The sequence below is a fragment of the Micropterus salmoides genome, unplaced genomic scaffold (genome assembly GCF_014851395.1).
Source record: "Micropterus salmoides isolate LMB-PRFRI ecotype aquatic unplaced genomic scaffold, ASM1485139v1 Ms_hic_scaffold_2, whole genome shotgun sequence".
Taxonomy (NCBI): Eukaryota; Metazoa; Chordata; class Actinopteri; order Centrarchiformes; family Centrarchidae; genus Micropterus; species Micropterus salmoides.
Genome location: NW_024041150.1, coordinates 3,280,212 through 3,292,510, shown reverse-complemented (window position 1 = coordinate 3,292,510; position 12,299 = coordinate 3,280,212). Strand labels below are relative to the sequence as shown.

Here is a 12,299-nt window from a genome sequence, read left to right as displayed (position 1 = left end):
CCATAATTTAATTTAATTTAAATTAATTTTATTTAAGTCCTCAAAATTCTACTCAAGTAAAAGGTATAAAAGTATTTCATAGTGAATGTACTTAATATCAAAAGTAAAAGTGCTTATTCTGTATGACAGATACATGTTGTATCTCAGTTCTTGCGTGCATTCGGTCCTTAATGAATTAATCTCTAAACATCATGTCAAAGTATTGGGTGTTCCAGTTACGCTGGCTGTGACTACCTTAACAAATTGAAAAACATGACATTTGTAAGTGCATTATTTTCAATGTCAAAATTTATTTTATTTTTCTCAGTAACTTGTAACAGATAATTAACAGTAAATACAATAAGGATTTGAAATTAAGGGGGGTAAAAGTACAAACCCCCATAAAAAGAAAATACTCAACCTCAGCATTTGGCTTAAGAAAAGTACTTGAGTAAAATAACCTCTAAGTGGGGTCACTAAGACAAAACTGGGAAATATCTTGTAGCTTTTTTTCTGATCCACATTCTGGACTGAAATTACACTTATTTAAGATACTGTAGAGATCACATCTTTAAGTAAGACAGAGATTAGTTTGTTGCTCCTGAGGCCAATGTGAGAAAACTGAGACATATTTGAGAAGAATCATGAGATCCCAGGAGTCATAGCTGAGTTTTCTTTCAGCTCTTTCTCTGATCTCATGGTCCAATGTTCAGGAGACTTAAATTAGACTTATTTAAGATCAGTTAGAGATCTCTTGTTTTGGTCAGAGTCAGACATAAATGAGATTTTATATGGTTGTTTCTCCTGAGATGAATGAGGTTATAGTGATCCATGCTTGTAATGTGACAGTAATTTATTGACTGTATTTAGCCGACATGATATATCTACATTAGCTCGCCTGCCGCTTTTCAATAACTAACATTATTATTTGTTTATCTTTCACCTGAGGCTCAGTATTGGATGATAATGAAACGGTTGGTGAGCTAGGCTGAATACTATAAATAAGATTGTTGCCACACTTTAACAGGCTGGGGTATGTAATAGTACTGTTGTGGATGGGTCTTCCACTGTGTTGTTGTCATGTGCTGTTATGTTGCATTATTGTATATTATGTGGGTCACTTAAGTTACAGTGACTGAGACGGTGGAGAAGCTGTATACCCGAGTATTGGTAAAACGGCAATAAATCTAAATTGAAGTATAATGAAAATGTACATGAACACATGTCTGCATGTATGTGTACCTGTATATCTCATCCACCTCCAACATGTACATAATAATAATAATTTACTCCTGCATCCTTTGCACTCTGCTCATTGCAATATTGTCTCAATCTGTCTATATTCTTTTTGTTTATAGTGTGTATATATGTGTTCTCTATACTGTAGCCTGTGTTTGATTTTATTATTGTATTATTGTATTGTAAGTAAGCACATTGTGAGCATTGTACAATCCTGAGTCAAATTCCTCATATGTGTACACATACCTGGCAAATAAAGTTGATTCTGATTCTGATTCTGAAAAGAAAGGCAGGCCAAGCTTGAGTCGGGTCTGAGCGGAGGGGGGGCAGGCAGAGTGGGATCTGCGTACAGAAAGTCACTCTTCCTGAACCATCACCAATCACCATGAGAGTGAAAATATATGTATGTGAATGGAGAATGTACGTATGTCAGAGGGCCAGAATGAATTATGGCTTGTACCGCACCTCATATTTACAAAGAACGTGTTGAGCATAACCCTCACAGCAAGGGGAGAAAAACAGCTGCCTGCTCTTTCAGTAACATTGAATGAATTTTGGTATTATGTCCTAGAATAGTTTCCATTCAGTACTCACGAGTAAACATGCTGCACTCGCACTATTTCAAAATGGGAATCTGCTTTATTGGGTAAGTTTATCCTTGATAGTTCAATGGGGCATAAATCAGTCAATAAATAGAAACACACACTCAGTCAGATGGGAGTGTTCAATCAGAGGAAGACAGCTTTATGGGCAGTAATATGTCAATTTTAGCTCGTTAAATTATGTTAATCTGACTGTTAAACTGACTGTTAAACTAATTAAATGTTCCATTCCAGCATGATAAATACTCTTTTGAAAATAAGTTTTTTCCATGTTGTTTTTAATCGTTTTCAGTAACACTGACAAGATGTGACTGTTTAAAATGACTTCCAGGCTAATTCAGTACATTGTTTTAGTTGTAGATGGTTAACAGTATTAGCCACTTAGCCTTACTGACCGCTTTACATGTCAGAAATGTATAAATCATGTTTCATTGGCTCCACTCATTGAGCTTTTAGTCAGCAAATTAATTTATTGTTAGGTTTTTCCCTGTGTCGGGTGTGGCTATGCTTCACATACATGTAAAATTCCAATCTGCGAAGTGTAAACAACAAACAATCTGTGTCTCTGTGTCTCTTTGTCAAGCAAAAGCCTCATAACTCCTTCTAAGCAATCAGCTTTTCAGCCATTTACCATATGGTCTCAGTTTTGTTGCAGGCTAATGTGTATCTTCAAATGCATATTTAAATGTTCATGGTTCCAGGCTAACCACACATACTCTGCATGAAAGAAAGTAGTCACAGCTGTTATCAGTTACAGTAACTCCTGCTGCACTTTGTTATGTCTCAGGTCCATTTCTACATCATCCTAACATCTCTAGAGCAAGGCTAGTATTTCAAATAAATGTTGTAATATAGTGGAGATACAAGGTTTATGACGTTTGTATCTTTAGAAAGGCTGACAGCAGCCTTGAACAGTTTTATTCTTAGTACTGTCTAAACAAATACAGTGCAGTGATTCAGGTTTATGAAATACAAAAACAAATGCATTGTTCAGTTGAGGTGTTATTTTTACACAAAGCAGCACATCATTTCATTCCGATGGGAATTTTCTGGCATAGCCACAAAGCCAAAGATCTGTCATGAAAAGTCAATAAAGGCTAATGTTTTGTCATCGACATTTAAGGTGTACGTTTTGCATTTGAGGTCAAGGTAAGGACAAGAATTCACTTTATGTTTGGAATCATTCTTAAAACAAAATACAGTTTTACAGCTCAGGCAGACAATAGCAGCTAAGCTTGTAATTTGATTCTGTACAAATGTATTAGTAAAGACCTGTCGTCACAGCTGTTATACATTAATTGCAGTCTATTTCCATGAATATGTGATTGAATATTTGAGCAAATGATGTCACACATTTGCTCATTGCCCAAAGCCCTGATAAAACTGTACAGACTGTACAATTATATTTACATCTGAAACAAGCCCTTTCACTGAACAGTAGAATACTTCCCTTTGTCCATTAATTGTAGGCTGTTGTCTGTTTACCACAGTGTTGATGGTTGCATACCTTGACCGAGATCTTCATGAAATCTGATGATCTGAAAATCTTTAGTTATGATTTGCTACTTGATTTATGATTTATTTAATTATATTCATGGGCCATGTGGTCATAATGATTTCTTTAAATACCTGCAGTTCAAGTAAAGATTTGAACATTTATAAAACTTGGACACGAAAGTTTCACCACAGCAGCAGCAACGACATGTTTTACAGTCTTGTCCACAGGAATTGTTTGTTGGTAATTATACAAGGAATCTGGCCATTTGATTGATCAAAGACTAAGAAAGTCGACAAGCCCAGTTGTTTTGGTCACCGGGGTGCAATGGGAGTTACCTCCCATTTCTTTCTCTTTTCTATCATAATAAATGTAAATTTTTCACACAATGCAGATATTGGTAACAAAAATAAACACAATATTGCACCCCCTAAGGACTGCTCTTTATTGTGCTGCTGTCAGTACAAAGTCCAGCGGGATCAATGTTTTATGTATAATCGCAGTAAAGAGAACATCCCCTTTGGTACAAGTGCTTTATAAAAAGGTGATTAAGCAGGACTACAGCTTGGGTTATTGTGGTCTCTCTGGTCAAAAACAGCTTCTTCTTAGGACATCCGCAACAGGCTGAGCATCTGTTGAAAATTTCAAACATTTCTGGCATGCTTCTAGAGTAGCTATTAGCAGCAGAATGTAAGTCATCTCTAGTCTATCAACTTCTATCTTAAATATTGGATTGCAGGATGAGATCCAAGATGAAGTATCTAATGTCATCCTAGGTCTTATATTATCCATTATCCTTTTACACACCATTATTTTTAATGTTTTGTGCTAACAGTCATTTTCTAAGACCATTTTAACATCAGTTTTATTTCTGGAACCAAAACTTTTTACATATTTACCATCCCATCTGTGCCATTATATACAGTATTTGATTTGACTTTGGTTGTTGTGTCATTTTAGCTTCCATCGACACATAGCTCCACTTTTTACAGGCGGTATACCTGTATCACCTTTCTGACCTGTGACAAGTTCAACCAAAGATTCTTGTATTTTTAAGGATAAAATGCATTAATACACAAAAATTCAGTTCCGCTGAATTGGCTGTGAAAAAATAATAAATGCACATACACAACCAGGTAAAAAAGGCAGAGCTCTGGGTGTTATTCACTTTGGAACTGTTTAGTGAAGGTGACTAGTTTGATCAGATACATACATGTGGTCACGAGAGTGTTTTAGGGGCTGTTCACCCAGGAGTGAAGGAGAAAGGCCTTTTATTTCTATTCTTGTCTAATGGAGGGCATATTCATTCAAAAAACACAAACGATCACCAGCGAGCATATTTTCAAATGCAGATATTGTAGTCCTCTTCACTTCTTCATTCGTTTCCATGGTGAATGAGTATGTTGCTCCTAAGAGGTTTTGGATGCACTTTTGGAAACATGAGCCGCTGCTCATATCCACAGTAGACAAACGCTCTGCATATATTTTATGACAGGAAATGGAGCTGTGTCAGACGGCACCGAGCCCAGAACGAGTACAGTTCAGTGGTTTTCAACCTTTTCAGCTCGCAGCCCCAAAAGGTAAACTAATTCATTTAATTACAAGGCTGAATGCATGAATGTGCAGAACCATGCACTATGACAGAAAAAGATGTATTTACCCATTTCAGCCTGGGTTACTTCAGGCACACTCACAAGGTAATGACTAAAGATGACCGCAACAGTTTTTTTGGACCCACATAATCTATACAATCTTACACACACAAGTGAGATGAAAAAGTAAGAACCAAAGTTTGTGAGTCTTAATTTTCTCTGGATGAACTGAATGGATTTTGTTTTCCACTTTGTAACTTGTTTTGCCACCAGCGAAAAAAGCCAATGCCAGTATGTTGGGGTTTTTTTGGCAACCTGGTTGAATCTACAGCATCTCTTTTGCAGACCCACGATAAAGCTCAGAAGCTGGTTGTGTTTTTGTATTTGAACAAATCTTGCACAGAGCAGCTTTAATTAATGATTAGAAAGACAAAAAAGGAGGCAATTACACTTCACATTTGCTCATTAGAAAAGAGATTGTTTTGTTGACTGACTGACTGCCCTTTGTTGCTCCTTCTCACTTAGTTGCTGTACAAATTCTGGTTAATGAGGACTGGTAGGGTACTGAAAAGTCCATTTCACACCCTTGAAATACAGAGAACACAAGAACAATACTGCAGTGTATAAGAAACAAGAATTAACACATATTTGCTGCTAATCTCTGTACATGTGAAACACACAGTATTAGAAAAAGTCCTGCCAGAAATAGGACTAGCCGTGTCCCAGCTGTCATGTTCAGGGTATTTACACTCAGCACACAGTAAGAGCTTATTCCTGTTATTATACACAGGATATGGCATTTACATTAAATGAATTGGAATTTTAATATGCATATACTGCATATGCACTCTGTTCACTTCCCCAGAGCTGAACCTGTGCTTTACAATAATTAAACTCTCCTAAGTCTCCTAATCTCTGTGGGAGGTGCATGGAAACACCAATGAAATACTTGAAATAATCTGCTCTCTTTCCGCTTACATCCAAATCAGATTTCCACTCTGAGCCTCACCCTACATTAACAGCCCAAGAGACCATTAGATGCTGTGTCGCTGTAATTAGTGTCTGTGATCAAATAGAACATAATAATTGCAGAGGGTGAACAGTTGAAAGATATGAAGCTTGGAAGATATAGAATTAATCAGGGCTCCCAAGTTTTATCAAACGTTTGGAGTGAGATTCCATCTGTTTGGGGAGGAGCCACTCAAATATTAGCAGCAGCGGCCCCTCTGCCCCACCCAATTCCCAAGTTTTTGCTAGCAGTTAAATTTTACCTATTGTTCATAAATGACCAGAGCAATCATACGACAAATCGACAAATAGCAATCATAACAATTGGTCAATTCTGATAATTGGTAAACCTAAAATTTAGAAAATTACAAAATTTACACAGAAAAAAGAAATTTAAATTTCTGATTGGCTGGTAGGTGGCATTTATGAACACGGCAGAAAACTTCACTCCGTATGCCTGCGCCTCTCCATTCATTGTATAAAGCAGGACAACTTGGTGGGCGTCATCCCACTTCTCAGCGTGAGAAATACAAGGTGTGAGCCTGTAAACTGGTTAAAATGCGTCTATTTCACAGCGAGCACTCTGATTAATGTTGGTAGCTATACTGCTGAAATGATTACTTGATTCATTCATTAATTAGTCAATCAAAAGAGTTGACTAATTGACTAATTATACAATTTTAATAACTGATTCATTGTTGAAAACCAATTTTCTCAATCAGCTTCTTACTATGACAGTGTGATGGGTTTGAACAGTACATTTTCTGTATTCATGTTTTGCTCTTGCTTTTCTCACTGGTTTGAAGAGGGCGGAACTCAAAAAAAGATAATGGATGTGATGATATTGTGCGGGATGATATTGTCGTGCACCAATCAGAGTTTAGCAACATTTGAGTCAAAAGTGGATGAAATTTCATCAGACCACTGTCAGTCAAATCTGGCCAAACCACCCACGCACTCCTGATGAAGCAGATTAGCATATATTTTTTAGTGTTTAGCGTTTAATAAATATAACTAAGAATGTTTTTTTTTCATCATGTCATGTTAAAAATAAATACACATCTTTTTTTTGTTTTCTTTTTTTCTGTCCTGTGAATTCATTAGCTTTGGGGTTTGGGCTATTGATCCCACAATACAAGTTATTTAATCACCTTGGGGTCTAAGAAATTGTGATGGGCGATTATTTAATATATTACAAAAATATGAAGAGAAAAGTAGGCCATTCTGAAAGCTTTAACTATGATCCACTCCTCCATTAGCATTTGTCTGGACAGTGCCGTTTCACAAGCTATTGTGGGTCATAATACACAATAAGGCTACAACTGAGCCATGATCAACACAGGAGTGCCCAGGGGACTGACATATTGTGTCAAATCTAAACTCGAGGTGCATAGTTTGAAAAGAGATTCTTATGTGCTCCCTCCAAACCTTTAACTGAGGAAAAGGCACAGGCACATTCAAAAAGTCCCAAGTGATCTTCTTTCTCTATATATCCTTATCTCTAGCATGTTGGTTTCCATCCTATTACCTATCCCACAATACCACTTCCTAAAAATGCTTGTTTGTTCAGAAGTGAGCAGCCTGAATACAAAACAGATAGATCAATGAGCTGTTTTTCAACAGAGTAGTGGACATGACTTGAGTAGAGGGAAGTTTTGGCACGTTCAACCCATAGTGATATTGACAAAAAAAAACATACAAACTCTTATCAGGTATGATAGATCATCACAAGGTTTCTCCCAGAAAATTATTTTACAAATTTTACATGTCAGTTGAGTTTTAGTCATAACTTGTCCACTTGTTGTCACCATTGTCCACTGAGGCAAACTCAACATTTAGAAGCAGTGAAAAAACACTGTCACTGTGATAACCAGGGACCAAGGACAGTACTTTTTGTGTTCAATCCTTATGGGCCAATCAAACTACAAGTACTCCTCAATGTTTGTTGTTTGTGAAGTTTTCCTTGGCTCAGTCTGAAAATACAAGAACTGGCTATTGTGTTACCAACCAGTTTTGAGTAGACCAAGGAAGCAGCCATCATTACAAGTGTTGGACTTCACCACGGGTGCAATGATCATTCAGTAGTTGCTGCAGCAGCAGCTGCTGTTCAGACAGTGTGAATTCATTGCCAGTGAGTTACACTTCCCCTCAGTGTCACCAGGAAAAAAAAGATGTATGCTTCTTCTCTTGCTTCATCTCACCTCAGCAATCATTGTACAAATTTAGGGAAATAACCAGTCTGGCAGCACGATGGCCTTGTGACATAGTCTCAGCCCCACTTCGACTTTTCCCTGAAAGTTGTCTCTGTTGGTCTCTGCAGCATGACTGATGCCGTACAGCTTTACACATCAGTATCTGGTTTCTCCACCAGTTTTAGAGCCTCGTGCATGCCAGCAGCCGAGAGCTTCCGGTTGATGTTCCTGTAGCGGCACCGCAGAAGATTACTATAGGTGGTCCTCAGATCACGGTTGAAAAATGCATAAATGAAGGATTAATGAGGGAGTTGGCATATCCGAGCCACAACAGAGTTCTTTCCAGCCAGAGCGGCACGCAGCTGCACTCCACACCGCAGATGAACGGCCTAGCAGTGGACACCAAGAAGAACGGCAGCCAGCAGAAGGTGAAGGCGCCGACCACGATGCCCAGAGTGGCTGCAGCCTTCTGCTCCCGTTTGAAAATGGATTGATTTTTTCTCTTTCGGCGCTGGTGGTGTTCACCAGTCTTGAGGAGGCGAGAGACTCGTGTGCTGCACTCCTCCTCCACCTCACGCTGGAGCTTCAACGCAGCTGCCACACAGTCCAGGCTCTCCTCCTCATCCTCAGCTTCTTCCTGCTCAGCCTCTGTCCCTTCAACGCTTCCTGTTTCTCCTGATACTGCTGGCTGGTGACCCTCGTGCCCTCCTCTTGCCCCTCGAGGAGCGACGACTGCATAGTGCTCCCCTTCCCTGGGGAAGCCAGTGATGGTGTGCTTGGCAGCGCTGAGTTTGGCCGCCCGGTAGATCCTGTAGTACATGATCAGCATCACTGACATGGGGATGTAGAACGCCACCGCTGTAGAGTAGACGGTGTAGCCGAAGTCCTGACTGATGAGGCAGACTCTGCCATCGTTGACGTTCTGCGCCCAGCCGAACAGAGGAGGTAGGGTGATGGAGGCTGAGAGGAGCCACACTGACAGGATCATCTTGGCCATGCAGCAGCCGTTTTGCCGGACAGGATACGTCAGGGGTTTTGTGATTCCCAAATACCTACAGAGGAAAAATATGTTGAAAGATTTTATAAACAGGTAGACAAAATTTACCTAAATTATTATTTATCATCTTTTCATTTTGTGTCTAACACAAAGGTATCCTACTCTGCCTTATCCTTCCCTGAGTTAAGTGATGTAGACCCAATCCTCAACAAGGTGCCCTTGAGCAAGGTGCTTACCAACAATCTGTGGTTGCCATATGCAGCCCCCAGGAGGGAAACTGGGTAATTTTATGAAAGAGAAGCTCCAAGATGCTGAGAAAGACCATATGTGGTGAGCAAGCTTTTCACTGTTAAATAAAGCTTAGGTTTTGCAGTGGGAAGTTTGACCGGAATACAATTACAGAATTAACCCATTTTTGTTCAGACTCAAAAATCTCACTGGAAAAATACTGTTTGGAACAAAGGCTGACATTTACATACTGGATTTGCAGGCATGTGTGTGTTCAAGAAATTATTTCATAATTTAATTAAATGGATTAATCCGATGAAACTACATGTCAACAAAACGATAGAAATCAATTATTGCATTCATTTTAATTTTGGGGTAATTTGAGAGTCATTTACAGCGTGTTTCTTCTGACTGCTTGCAACTCCAACTCCGAGCCTTTTATTTGATTCAAAGGGGGTTTCGTTAGACAGGAATCTGGTGTACAGTGGACAAAGAACCAAGACATAAGGTCACAGGTTTGAACCCCACATCAGCCAGTTTGTCTCACCAATTTGCCCTTTGCGCCAGACCCTGAACCACAGTGATCCTCCGCACTCTGACCTACTTAGACAAACCCCATGTTTCAGTGCCGCGGAGGACTGAGCAAAAAATGCCTTATCAGACTGCGTAATGGGATTTTTTAAAGAATGGTGCATGGAAAAAAGTGGGATTTAAGAATAGGATATTGCCAAATGTGTTTTCTTCTGACAAAATCTATATGCGGAGAATATGGCTCCAAAACTGCTATCCCTGAAAGTGTAATAAATAAATAACGAAAATAATATATAAAATATTTCATATTTATATTACTGTTGTCTTTTCTGTCTAAATAATGACCAAGTAGCTTTACGTAGTATGATTGTTTGACATCTTTTTTATTGCATTTAGGTTGGGTTAGGTTGCAAGAAATCTTTACTTTGTTAAAGACATAAAATAACTTTATCTCACCTGTCGATGCTGATTACGCACAGACTCATGATGGACGCGGTGCAGCACATTACATCCATGGCAATAAAAACGTTACAGAAAAACTGTCCGAATATCCACTGACCACCTATTAGGTCCGTGATACTGACGAACGGCATCACGGCCAGAGCCACTGACAGGTCTGCCATGGCCAAAGAAACGATCAGATAGTTGGACGGCTGGCGCAGCTTCTTGACGAAACACACGGAGATGACCACCAGTAAGTTCCCGCAGATGGTGGACAGCGTGAGCATGGTGAGGACCCCACCGATTAGGACTTTCTCCACCCGTCCGTAGCTGAGGATCTGCTCGCCACACCGGGTCCCGTTCGTCTCCATGACCTGCGGCTGACTGGAGGTGGACGGAGAAGTCGCTGCTGCCGCTGCTGCTGCAGCCTCTGCGGCGCCCTGCGCAATCATCAGCAGCCGGGGCGCAAGAGCCTCCGAGATCATCATGATGGTCGAGCCCCCGGGATCTTCACCACCGACTCTATCCTCTATGATGAACGACGACCTCATGTTGCCACTACCTAAGGTTCCGTTGTTCGCTCCCACAACAACCATTCTGTTGCCCTCTGTTCCTTTTTATCCATGGACTTGGAGACCTGTCCGGTGGTGACATAGACGCGCACAGATGTGCCAGTGTTGGTATGAGAAATGCGTAATTCCTTTCCACGGCCACCCTCAGGACAAACTACCCTGACATGCTCTCGTTCCTTTCATAAAGCTTCGACGCATTAATTCTCCTATTTAGAGGCATACTCGTCATTACGCACGTGGTGCGCCGCAAGCATATTCCCAAAATACCTGACCTATAAAATACGATTTTATTGCCTGTTGTGTGTGGCCACCCTGGCTACTATCCCACTTTTCAGCCTGATATACTGAGACTGAAACTTAAACACCGCAGCGCCAGTATGTACATTTCACAAAAGTTGACGTGTGACGTCCAAAGGTATGTTGAATAGCCTATAGGCTGACTGATACTAACATTTAAACAAATTATTCCCCAAAAACGTGTCTTTTTGGAGTTTATTCTACTAAAAATGCTTTAGCAAGGCAAACTATGTCTATGGATGACCGTGCGTAATTGCGCAGAAAGATTTAATATTTTTGTCGATTTCAGATGTATTTTGATATCGCCTGTGTTATTAAACATTGCTGCCTTCACGCATACACGCACGCGTGGTATACACATAGGCCTATATACACACGCAGGAGAGAGAAAAACAAAGGGTGCGTAAATGGTGATGTATAGGAGTGGGCCGTCGCCAGGCATTTCAGAAAATTGCTACTATTAGCCTATACAAGAAAAACTGACGAACGTTGTCAGAATTTTAGATGGTAGCAGCAGCAGAGTCTCAGATGTGCTATGATTTGTTCCAGGTTTAACTTTGTTCATTCTGCTTTAAGGGAAAAGACAGAGGATGGTTCAGTTACTTTTTTCATGAAGACAGGTTTAATTTTGAAGATCGGTTGGTCCTTGTGTGGGAGCTGAAGTGCTGATTTCCCCCAATTCCCCCTTCAATCATTTTGCTATTTACAGTTCAAGCGAAGGCACGAAATTATGAGTGTTAGGACAAGATATGCAATCTTCTAAAATCTCACTTCTAAAATTGATGGGATTAATGTTGCTGGAGGTGAGAGCAGGAACCCATACTGCTCCCGAATCCTTTTCATCATTTTCTAATCTGAGCCCAATTATTGTATGATAACCTTGTGCGTGGGTATGATACCGATGCCGTGGGTAGCCTTGGATAGTAGCGCCCTCAAGCCGCCATACGCCTCTACTGCATGTTGCTGCTGTTGATTGCTACATGCTGGAATTCCCCTCTTTTCCCTAGTAAGACAGAGACCATGTGTTTATAAGAAATTCTACAGTGTAATGTATTTAAATTTATCTTGCAATGCCAATAAATGACCATAGCCTCCCATAGATTAACATAGGTTTTTAAAATGACTA

General features: G+C 39.9%; 1 pseudogene; it reads right to left on the bottom strand.

Annotated features, from left to right (window-relative positions):
- Window positions 1–7,388: 7,388 nt before the first annotated feature.
- On the bottom strand, window positions 7,389–11,112 carry LOC119911442 (annotated as a pseudogene).
- Between the last annotated feature and the right edge of the window lie 1,187 nt (window positions 11,113–12,299).